Here is a 12,860-nt window from a genome sequence, read left to right as displayed (position 1 = left end):
CTCGAATGATGGCTGTTGTTGTAGGAAAACTCTGCCAAGGGTAAATATGTATCCCAACTTCCCCCGAAATCCAGCACACATGCCCGGAGCATGTCCTCGAGCGTCTGAATCGTCCGCTCACTTTGTCCGTCTGTCTGGGGATGATATGCGGTACTAAAATGCAGCCTAGTACCCAATTCCTCATGAAACTTCTTCCAGAATCTAGAAGTGAAACGCACATCTCGGTCTGAAACAATCGAGATCGGCACCCAATGCCGAGATACCAATTCCCTCACGTAGACCTCTGCCAATTTCTCTGATGAAGAACTCTCGCTGATAGCAAGAAAGTGAGCGCTCTTCGTCAACCTGTCCACAATCACCTAAATTGCATCAACTCCCCTGGCAGTCCTTGGCAATTTGGTGATAAAATCCATGGTGATCTGTTCCCACTTCCATTCGGGAACTTCCAACGGTTGCAACTTATCATGCGGCCTCTGGTGCTCGGCCTTAACCCAACGACAGGTCAAGCACCTCTCAACAAACCACACAACATCCCTCTTCATACAGGGCCACCAATACTCCTTCCTCAGGTCCAAATACATCTTAGTGTCCCCAGGATAGATCAAAAATTTCGACAGATGAGCCTCTTCCATCAAAATTGTACGCGTTCCTCCCACGTACAGCACCCAGATACGCCCCTGAAATGTCATAAGCCCCCGACCGTCGGTAACGAACTCTGAAACCAAACCAACAACCCCCTCTTTCTTCTGCATCTAAGGTTGCACAGCCTCAGCCTGTGCCCCACGAATGGCGTCCAACATTGGAGCTACCACGGTTAATCTCAAACATACATCCCGCAGCGGGGTGCTCTCCGCCCTGCAGCTCAGTGCATCGGCTACAACATTAGCCTTGCCCGGGTGGTACATGATCTTACAATCATAATCCTTGACCACATCCAACCACCTTCTCTGTCGCATATTTAGGTTGGGATGATCCATCAAATATTTCAAAATCTTATGGTCAGTGTATATCGTACACCGAACCCCATACAGGTAGTGACGCCAAATCTTGATGGCGAACACCACTGCCCCCAACTCTAGATCATGGGTGGGATATCTCATCTCATGAGGCTTCGGCTGCCTCGATGCATATGCTATCACATGCCCTCTCTACATCAGCACCGCCCTCAACCCCAAAATCGATGCGTCACAGTATACCACAAAGTCCTCCATCCCTTCCGGGAGGGCTAACACTGGGGCTTCACATAACCTTTGGCGAAGTGTCTCAAAGGAGGTCTGTTGCTCGGGGCCCCATGAAAAAGAAACACCCTTCCGGGTCAACCTGGTGAGTGGCACTGCGATTTTAGAGAAATCCTTGATAAATCTCCGATAATACCCTACCAACCCTAGGAAACTCCTGATCTCGGAGGGTGACCTCGGCACCTCCCAACTCATCATCGCCTCAACTTTGGCCGGGTCGACCAATATCCCTTTCTGGTTAACGAGATGTCCTAAGAACTGGACCTCCCGCAACCAGAAATCACACTTGGAGAATTTGGCATAAAGCCTCTCCGATCTCAAAACTCCAAGAACCTCTCTCAAATGCTCCTCGTGCTGCTCTCTAGATCTCGAATATACCAAAATGTCGTCGATAAATACAATCACCGACCGATCCAGCATTGGCCTACACACTCGGTTCATGAGATCCATGAACACTGCCGGGGCATTGGTGAGCCCAAAACGCATCACCACAAACTCGTAATGCCCATAATGCGTCCTGAACGCTGTCTTCTGGTCGTCCTCATCCCGCACCCTCACCTGATGATATCCAAACCTCAAATCGATCTTGGAGAACCAAGATGCTCCCTGCAACTGATCGAACAAATTGTCGATCCACTACTAGAAAAACAGCATTTTACGACGCTCATTGCGCGTTGTAAAAGGCTCAGACGACGCGAAAATGCGCGTCAAGGAAGGCCCTGTCATGAAGAGAGACGACGCGCATTTACGACGCTCATTTACGACGCGCAATTACGACGCGCGTTTACGACACACAATGCGTATCAAGGAAGGCCCTGTCATAAAGGAAGAAGACACGCATTCGCGTGTCGTAACCTTACGACGTGCGTGTTAATGACACGCAATGCGTATCAAGAAAGCCCCTGTCAAGAAAGGCCATGTCATAAATGAAGATGACACACATTTTTGCGTATCATAATTTTAAATGTTTAAAAAACAAATATTATTTATAAATTTACTTATTTTCAAATTAAATTTGTATTTAATGTTTCATAATAGAAAATAAAATGTCATCTACAAAAAATAGAATCCATTGCATATATTTAATGTCATACAATTCTATTTCTTACAACATATAAATTTGCAGCTAATCTACTATGTACATCAAATTCCAACTAAGTAAAGTTGCATCTTGCCTTTCATAATTCTTTAAGACTAGTGCTCCAAACAACTGATTATATGGATAAGCAGTTGTACATTGGCCCATCTCACTCAATAATGACTTAGCCAAATTCAACTCCAAGTCTTTACTGCATTTTGCTGATAATGCTGCAAGATTTAAATCAAGTGGCTTCATATTCCTTTCTTCCATCAACTTTACCAGATGCAGAAAATACACAGAAAGTAGAAGCTAACTAAATCAGTTTTTTTATCGGTTATGATTGTATCTATATAACCTAATACTACATTGCTATTAAAGAACAGCTTAAAGGTGGAGGTTCAATCTCTCCTATGTCTACTTGTTGCATAGACTTTGAGATGTCATCCACAAAGAACGGTATGCTGCATCATACACAAATAAATATCCCCATTTTAGACGATTTTGCCCCTGCAAAGATTTTTTTTCAAGTCTTGAGATATTTACCTGGAGTCGTCATCTAAAAAGAATGAGCTGCTGACTGCATTGTTTGAGTCCACTTTCATCATGACTCTCATATTTGAAATGACCTAATTATGAAATCGCCCTTAGGATTTACGTTTTTTATGAGATGGAATTCATATTTGTTATGTGAGTAGTAACTTACTTCTGATGAAACGCTGTGGGTCCCGTATTTGTCATCCCAATACATGGTGCTGATTCTGTATAGCTGTTGCATGTTAAGCACCTGCATAAATGACAAAAATGCACAATCTTGAATATAATAAAAGAGAAAAACGGAATTAAAATATTTATTACTATTAAAATAAATTTGCTTACAGGACAAAGTTCGTTGGTAATTTCATTCAAAGTCTTCTTCGACTTTTGATGTACAACCAACAATCCAACTGCTTGTCTGATATGCTTCAACTCATCCCATGCGGTCCCCGCATACTGTAAATAAATCAAATATTATTTACTACAAAATCAATTTTTTTTAAAAATATATAAAGATATAAAAAGCTCTTACTTCCCCAGTTGCATAACAACAACATTGTTCTAATTCAACCAATCCTCACTTTACATATTCACCATTACTAAACAAGCAACACTCACGTCTCAACAAAAAACTTCCACCAAAAAAAAATCATCAGCATTTTTATTAAAAGAAAAGTTGATATACAATATAAACATATTTTATGCAATTTACCTGTTGAATAGCTAAACGTTGATGAACGAGAGTATCTGTGTGAGTACTTTGCGCACCAAAAATGGAGGTGCCTAAATAAGTAAAAATCCATAAACAGTCAAGTAGTGTTTTTATTCTGATAAATTATAATGATACATGAATCTAAGCAGCATCCTTTTATAACAACTAGAAAAACGTCTTCCTAAATACTAACTGTCAAAATAACTCTGAGATGCTTGGATCCAAGAAATTGTTATCTCGTTCCAAATCAGATTCCAATACTTCTATGCTCCAACTCACTCAACTCTCTTGTACTTTTTCAAAATTTAGTAAGTACATGAATGGTCACCATTGCCATCTCAACCTGCATAAAATTCAAGGTACAATAATTCCAAACCCTAAAGAATAAGGAGATACATAATGTTAAAAGCTCATTGTGGGCTTACCAGCTCATACCAATGAGATTTGATATGAACTAAATCCTGAACATCCCACCGTAATTTCAAGATTTTGTCATCTCCATCTAGAGTTGAACCTGAACCCTCTATTTTGATGCAACTGCTGGTGAAAGTTAAATCACAATCTGTACAATAACTATCACCATACTGTTGGGTTTTGAGCAATTTAACACTTCCTAAGTGTGCATGCAACCCTAATAAACCTTGGATCTATGTTTGTCTAAATACATGCAAAATAATAATTTTTCCAAGGTTCATAACCTATCTAACATGGCATGGGGTACTTTTAAACATAAAAGTATTAGATGAGATTACATACCTTTTTGATGTGATTGAGTTTGATTCCTAAGGAGTTTGAGGGCCAAGCACCAACAATGTGAATGCCTCAAATGGAATCACAAATCACCACAAACTCTTGGAAAACTTTGAGAGAGTACACAGACTTGTAATTTTCGGCCACACACAAAACTCACACAACTAGTGCCACTAGTGGCTATTTCATGCAACATAAGCATGCTTATATAGTGTACATGATTAGGGTGAAACCCTAATAACCCATGACCTTTCCTTTTCCAAGGATCCATGGGTTAAAAGCTCCATGGATCATCCATGGACTTCCATATAAGCCTAGCCCATTAACAAATGAGTGTTAGCCCACACTATATAAAACCAATAGCCCACAATCTAATTAGTCTTCCTTTTAATCTCTAAATTAATTCATAATTAATTTAAGACTAAGACTAATTAAATAACATGACTTCATATTAATATATTATAACTTATAATATATTAATAAACATATGTGTATAACTCTCATAAAATTATCCATAAATAGTTCGGGTGAAGTGCAACCCAAATGGACCATGCCGGGTCGGGTCAAGTATATACCAAATAAGTTATGGACTTAGACACCTTATCCAACAGACTCCCACTTGGATAAGTCTAATAACTATATTTACGTATGTTACTTCAGGAACCAACCAACAATCGTAGCTCTCGAAAACTCTGTTGAACTATGAAGCGCCATTTTAGATAAGTGATCATATAATCCTCTATTCTCATGATATCAGTCGGACAAATACATGGAACAACGTCGTACTTATTGTCCAGCAGTTTGTTTCCTGATTTTCGATTTGTTTGAAAAAGAACATAATCGAACACATCAATTTAGTTCTGACCGGCTGGTACATTGGTCACAACAAAATCATCGAGGGGCCCAGATATCGCTTCTATTTCTATAAGGAACAGATAAACTTCGACTCATATGCTTGTTCTACTACTTGTTGAATTGTACACAAAGGCACGTTTTATAACATCAAGTTACTGATGCGTTTACGTGCAATCAATGCACAACCAATTCATAGGTAACAACTCATATCTCTAGGTTTGAAGATTTATATGATATTACTGTGTCACGATCACTCGAGATAAATTCCATGAAGTGATACAAGTGAGCGTGGGTTTATTCCAATACTCATAACTTATGAGCACTCATGAATGTTGTAGCAACCATTGCTATGACTAAACCCATTTAGCCATCTACAAACTCGATTCATGACAATCTTGATTCATACCTACTTCCAACATATGAACGACTGTGGAGTGTTTAAATAACTTGGTCATTCGGAAAGAATAACCTAGCTATTTTGGAAGTCAAAACATGCAAAGTGAAACACAATAATAATCGAATCCAATATTGTCTCAGAACCCTTTTGAATATAAATAGAACCACCTTTTATTTATCACCATATTGATTACACATTATTCATCGCATAATGTTTCAAACAATCAACTTAAGACTTGAATAAAACAACAGTCGTCCCATGCTCCTAGCATGTACACTTTGTTTTTCTAAACAATAGTTATGCCATACTCCAAGTATGCACACTATGTTTGTCTATGATCCTTACATTGTGATGTAGATCAATTGAACATGATTCCAATGATACTCATTTCACAATCCCAAATCCTTATTGTAAATGTGAGAATCCCCGATTCCTATCATTTACCAAAAAAAACTGTTAGATTTTAAACTTTTATGCAATGTTCCTCTTGTAATGATTATGCACAAAGTCACCAAAACCTTATCACCAGTCATTACAGAGTATTCCAAAGAAGGTCAACTTCTATGGAACGGAAGTCTCATATTCAAAGTACATTGCTTTGAACATCCTTCTTGCATTAAGGTTTTCTAATCTTACATAGATTGAATAACTTCCACCTATGGAGACATTTCCATAGTCCCATTTTGACTATCACTTCCGAACAAGAGTTACTTCTTTTCAGAATATGTCAATATGGTCCTTTCCGAAAACTTACATCATACTTCCAACTGTCCCTGAGCAACCAATCTTTGCGAACCTCAGATTTGTCCGACAACTGCTTAATCACTTTAGTCATATCCAGTTCTAGACTTTTCCCTTCTCAATGCCTTAAGCATTTGGAAAATTTAGACAAGATGAATATTATAGCACATGCAATCGATCCTATATCCGAAGCATATGGGACACGATTCATGATGTTTGACATAAAGACATGATACTAGACCAGTCTTTTGCTACAATATTTTTTATTTGCCATGTTTTCAAAATTTAACTATGAAGAGGGATGTCGTAATCATAATTGAATTTTGAGAATGCAATATATATAGAATTTCCTTAAGTCGAACCATTCAGACATAAAATTCATATATATGTCCTTGACTAAAGATGATTAAAATCTCAATCTAAGCTTCTAGAATTGAAATGAAGTATAATTTCCTCTCCCTCAATTATAGCAAAACAACTTTTCAACCCCTGCAACTTCACGAATTGAAACTTCGTTTTCTATAATTAACATTGCTAACTTACAACACTAAACGTAATAATCATGCTCCCACTAACATGATGATTATCAGCATAACACTTATGCTCCCACTAGCTCTGACATATTTCCAGAAATCTGCTGGACTTCTGAAATTTAGATTCATACACCCTTTCTTAGATAGCTCACATGTGTGTCTAAGCAATTTCAAGAACTATGAAAAGGGATGCCGTAATCATAGTCTCAATTTCTTAGACCTTTTCCATTTCTCACAAGTCCATGTTAGTGTGTCGGTTAACCACACACGCTCCACTAACGACTTTTGAAAATGCAAATAACACAATTGATATCTATGTAAAATCTACTTAGTGAAAGCGTTTCCTCACCATCATTTTCATGAATCGGAGAGAAACCTTATGACACTTAGATTTTATAGTGTATGAGTTCCTATCCATGTGAATTTGTCAAAACCATAATCACAAGATAAGGTTAGTGACAAATTCAGCCTTACATGGATCAAACTTGTTCAATCTTAGTTTCTTGTCACCTTGGTAGCACAAGGCCCACCAATGCTTCCAATTTGAACTCTGATAACTCACATGCAAATTCAACTTATTTGAAGTAGGTACAGAAACAAGAATTATGTCAACACGATAGGTTGCAAACCTTAAGTTATGTGCTAGTGATAAATTACAGGTTTTACTCTTGATTAACTCTTGAAACTCTTTCAGGATCTTTAAGGCTCCCACTGTCCCCTTGACATATAAGTTTCCCCAGTCAAGAACCATTCCTTGACAAAACAAATATTCAAGGGATAGTGCGGATTCTTATCAAGACTAACACTTCACACAATTGGTCTTAGTTGGTCTTTGTCTCATCCAAGACATCACAACTTACCAATCTCAAATGTACAAGGGTAGAAACATTCTACACTACATTTGATAAGTGTTTTAAACCTTACTTTATGTCACTCAATGTTACAATCTTGGATTATGACTCTAAGAATTGTTTTGGAACGAAGTATGACTCATCTTCTCGATCTGAACCAATCCAACAATTCATGACCTCTCTTCTTAGCCATAACAATGCACTAAGACGTCCTTAGAGTATGAATTTGTGATATGGTTTCATAATCATTAAGATGATCATGAAATACGATACTAAAGTACTCTCCCATCCTTTCAGATTTGAAAAACATTTATCTTTCTGCCTAATTTGATTCTTCTCATTTGTTTTTTCATACATTGTAACCTTTCCAATGTTACAGAATTATACTTAACCTTATAAGTATAATCATATTTACTAATCTTCAGTAAATCATGACAAATCAATCTTTGTGGTGGACCTTGACCAGCGCACACCCAGTGTACCTAATTCCTTAGTCCTTCAATTGACTCACATATACATGTGATCAAAGAATTAGTCTTAATTTTCAAAGATGAAAATTCTCATTCATCATACAATACAACTTGTATGATTCCAAGTTTCTGTCCAATTGAAACTTGGGTGATGAAAACCTTTCTTCATTTGGTAAATTCAGACACTACCACAAATGAAAGAATCAAATCCACTTTCCAATAATGCTATTACTGGAAACATATAAGCAACAATTTTCCACAGATGCCATTGTAAGGATATTTTTAAAATAAATAAAATTAAAACCCTTTTTTCCTTTTATTTTAAAACTTTGCGGAAAAACTTATCCTTACAATCCACATGAAAACCTTGTTGTTATCTATTCATAAGCAATATATTTAAGCAACAGCTCAAAATTCTGATTACCGAACCATGCGATCGAAACCCACCTTCGCAATAAGAATCAACATATACTTACTTTAAGCTTCCTATCTTTTCTTTGATTCTTAAAAACATTAGCATGTGACCCATTCACATTATGTAATAAGAATCTCCAAATAGGAACTTAATAGAATTAGACAGTGGACTTTACCCGAAGTAGAGTCAAACCTCTTGACTTGATCAACCTTATGACCTTTCAGGTGAATAGGGCAGCTTCGCAACCAATGCCCCTTCCTTTGGCAACAAAACACATGGAACCTTTGGTAATGGCACATGAGACTATCTCAGAATTTGCCTTTCTCTTTACTATTTGGTCAACCGAGTTGACTATAGCCGATCCCTTTCCATTGGGAAGAGAAATCTTTTTCTAGATATCCGATGCTACCATTGTCAATGTCCATGTAGACTTGGGAAGTTGTTCTTTTAATCAAATTTGCTTTACTGGTGTTCCAAATCATTGCTGATTCCACAACACCAAGCAAATATATAACATCATTAAGGGTCATGTCATAGTCCGTCTCATAGTAGTCCCAAAGAGACTCACTATGTTACTAAGAAAGTGATTGAACATCCAACATTCACGGGACTTTAACACCCAACTCTCCCGGCTTGTCAATATGTGACTTTATCTCGAATATGTGAGCACACATGGACTATGCTTGCCAATAGGGATTGAGTGACTTTAAACTTTTCAAGAACTTGTGGGTGAGGGAGAATAATTGGAGGAGGTGGAGGAAGTGAAGCATGATGTTGAGGGACACCATCTTCAAGAGATTTGGGAAGATCATAGTTGTCTGAACCAGGCATCTATAATGGGAGAAAATCAAGTTAGTTGATTCAAAGTCCTTAATATAACACCCAATATGAAATATTAAGGCTAGAACTCAACACAATATTTTATAATTTGGAAGAGGGATGCCGTAATCCAAGCTATAAAATATTTGAAGGTAGGCGAATGATGATTCACCAATTTCCACCATGAAAAACAAAATAATTTATTAGGTTTTAATTGGATTTGAAATTCCTAGATCTTTTGAGATTCATTGAACTTTTCAATGGCATGTTTCAATCTCGAGTGTGCCCTCTCAAATATTGTGACTGGGATGCCGAGGATCACAAAACAAGGTGTGAATAACCATACCAATTCACTTGGTACCCTTCATATTATCACCCAATCAATGTGCCGGTTAACCACACACGCTCCATTGATCTATGACAAACATTAAGTCACCCTTCGTGATCCTTAATAGTCCAAGTTAGTGTGCCGGTTAACCACACACGCTCCATCAACGACTTGGTAAGGTACAAAGTGTGAATTCCATGGGCTAGCACCAAATTCACATTTTTGCTAAAGTAACTAAGATTGGGAATTAAATAAAAACATTTAGTTACTTTATAATAATCATTATACTTTTAATGAGAATTTAAAGTCATTGTCCTACCCGTTCGGCTAACGACCCTCCACCAGTCAAGCAAGCGGTGGGTGAGAGTGGACACCCATTAAGTTGCCATTTTATAGGCAACAACCTTATACCCACCTTATAGACCGGCTTCGTGAATGAGGCCTACTAACGGTAGAACGACTTATTCTTATACATATATATAATAATTAACAATTAATGTTATAATTAGTATAAGCGTTGAATTTTAACTATTAAAACTATAAGGGTTGGAATTAAAGTTTATTAAAGTGTGTGAAACTTTACAAATTCCAAAACTTGAGGGCAATTTTTGTAACTATCCAAAAACTTTTCATTTCATAACTTATGAATTAAAGGTTCATAAAAATGAAGACTCTTCATTTTCATGTAACTTATGTGTTTAAATGTGTGTTAAAGAAAAGTGACCTTTGTATATCCATAACTTGAGGACAAATTATGGACTCCATTAAAACACATAAATGATCAAGAATTAATTCCAAACAATTCAGCAAATAATTCCTATTATCTTCTAAATTCATAAGAACATGAACATGATTATCAAAATTTCAAGAATTATATGAACACATCAAAATCATGGAATTTTGATATATGATATTGTAAATGGATTAGAACAACCATTACACCAACTAAAACAAGTTTTAAAACACCAAAACAGTTTAGGGTAATGTTTCTAGTCCATTTCCAGCAACAAAAGTCGAAGTTCTGCATTCCGATCATTCTACCTTATTTATTTATTTATTTATTTATTACTATTTTGCATCAAGTATCAAACAAGCAAGCCTAGTCTCTGATACCACTGTTGGGTTTTGAGCAATCTAACACTTCCTAAGTGTGCATGCAACCGTAATAAACCTTGGATCTATGTTTGTCTAAATACATGCAAAATAATAATTTTTCCAAGGTTCATAACCTATCTAACATGGCATGGGGTACTTTTAAACATAAAAGTATTAGATGAGATTACATACCTTTTTGATGTGATTGAGTTTGATTCCTAAGGAGTTTGAGGGCCAAGCACCAACAGTGTGAATGCCTCAAATTGAATCACAAATCACCACAAACTCTTGGAAAACTTTGAGAGAGTACACAGACTTGTAATTTTCGGTCACACACAAAACTCACACAACTAGTGCCACTAGTGGCTATTTCATGCAACATAAGCATGCTTATATAGTGTACATGATTAGGGTGAAACCCTAATAACCCATGACCTTTCCTTTTCCAAGGATCCATGGGTTAAAAGCTCCATGGATCATCCATGGACTTCCATATAAGCCTAGCCCATTAACAAATGAGTGTTAGCCCACACTATATAAAACCAATAGCCCACAATCTAATTAGTCTTCCTTTTAATCTCTAAATTAATTCATAATTAATTTAAGACTAAGACTAATTAAATAACATGACTTCATATTAATATATTATAACTTATAATATATTAATAAACATATGTGTATAACTCTCATAAAATTATCCATAAATAGTTCGGGTGAAGTGCAACCCAAATGGACCATGCCGGGTCGGGTCAAGTATATACCAAATAAGTTATGGACTTAGACACCTTATCCAACACATACACCATATGATCAGGATAGAAGATGACTGCTAAATCTTCGGTGTCCTGTAATCATTAAAAAAGAATACTAAAAGTGCAAGAGAATCCACAAGTGAAACATCAGTCAATAGAGTGCTCGCCATTTCCAACTCATCTGTGCAATGTTCTGAAGGTGATCCGAAGAACACACCTGATAGAGAAGAATTTTATTAATTCAATGAATAAATCAAGGTTCATTAAACCAGTAACATATGGACCCAAAAGATTCTCATGGTTGAAGATACTTTCAAGTAAAAAGATACAACAATTACCATCATCTCTAGCAATACCACAAGAAGTTGACAAAGATCTCTGATACAGACTTCCATGTTCATGTGGATCCACATTAGCTGCCTCATCCTACAGCCATATCAGTTTATGTTAGCAAGCTTCAACATTTATGGACTTTTGGATTTCAAAGATGAATCATTAACACGTACAGGTTCTGATAAATTTAAGTTGCAGTTGCTAGGTGAAGCTGATGCATTGCATACAAGAATCTCTGCTTCAGGGACATCACTAACATCTGTTCTAGCTAAATTAATTCCAGATTCTGAATGACATACAGGAAGTTCTTGGATAACACTAATAGCATCAACTGAATTAGGAATTGCCTCATCTTCAATTTTTTCTAGATCGGGTTCAGGGAATTGTTCTGCAAAAAGTAACATCATATGAATAAGGTACCAATTTGGGGTTTGTGTCAAGGACTTTAGTCCTAAAGCCAACGCCTTCCAAGGACATGGGAACAAGTTTGACTTCAACATACAGGACGTAAGAAAGCCGTTTTTTCAGCCACCTGAACACAAAAGGTAGTGTGGTATTAGAAGAAAAAAGAATGATGTCATTGAACGTGAGTTTCTTATACCTTCTGCCAGTTAACAAAGTCAATGTGTTCAGGGTCCATGGTTTCTTTTGCAGCTATTTGAAGTATTTTTCCCCATCTTGATTCTCAAACCTGCATGATCAGAAGGGGGATTCTTGAATGGAATCAAAAATTAATTAACTATAACAATTATTTAACTATAACTAAACTTTTATTATACTTCAAATGATTACAAAACAAGTAAGCAACAAGACTGAGAAAATTGTTTCAAAAAAAAAGATGAAAATTATATGGCATGGGACACGGGCATTTTAGGCATGAGAGAGAGCTTGATGATTTCCCAAATGCCCCTGATTCTCTTTACTTAATGATTTCCCAAATGCCCCTGATTATGTTT

The 12,860-nt window shown here is 36.8% G+C and overlaps 1 pseudogene; it reads right to left on the bottom strand.

The window, feature by feature from the left end:
- Nucleotides 1–2,680: 2,680 nt before the first annotated feature.
- On the bottom strand, nucleotides 2,681–12,544 carry LOC111918167 (myosin-17-like; annotated as a pseudogene).
- Between the last annotated feature and the right edge of the window lie 316 nt (nucleotides 12,545–12,860).

This window comes from Lactuca sativa, chromosome 3 (genome assembly GCF_002870075.4).
Source record: "Lactuca sativa cultivar Salinas chromosome 3, Lsat_Salinas_v11, whole genome shotgun sequence".
In the NCBI taxonomy this organism is placed as follows: domain Eukaryota; kingdom Viridiplantae; phylum Streptophyta; class Magnoliopsida; order Asterales; family Asteraceae; genus Lactuca; species Lactuca sativa.
Note: the sequence above shows the minus strand (reverse complement) of the source record. Positions and strands in the feature narration are given on the sequence as shown.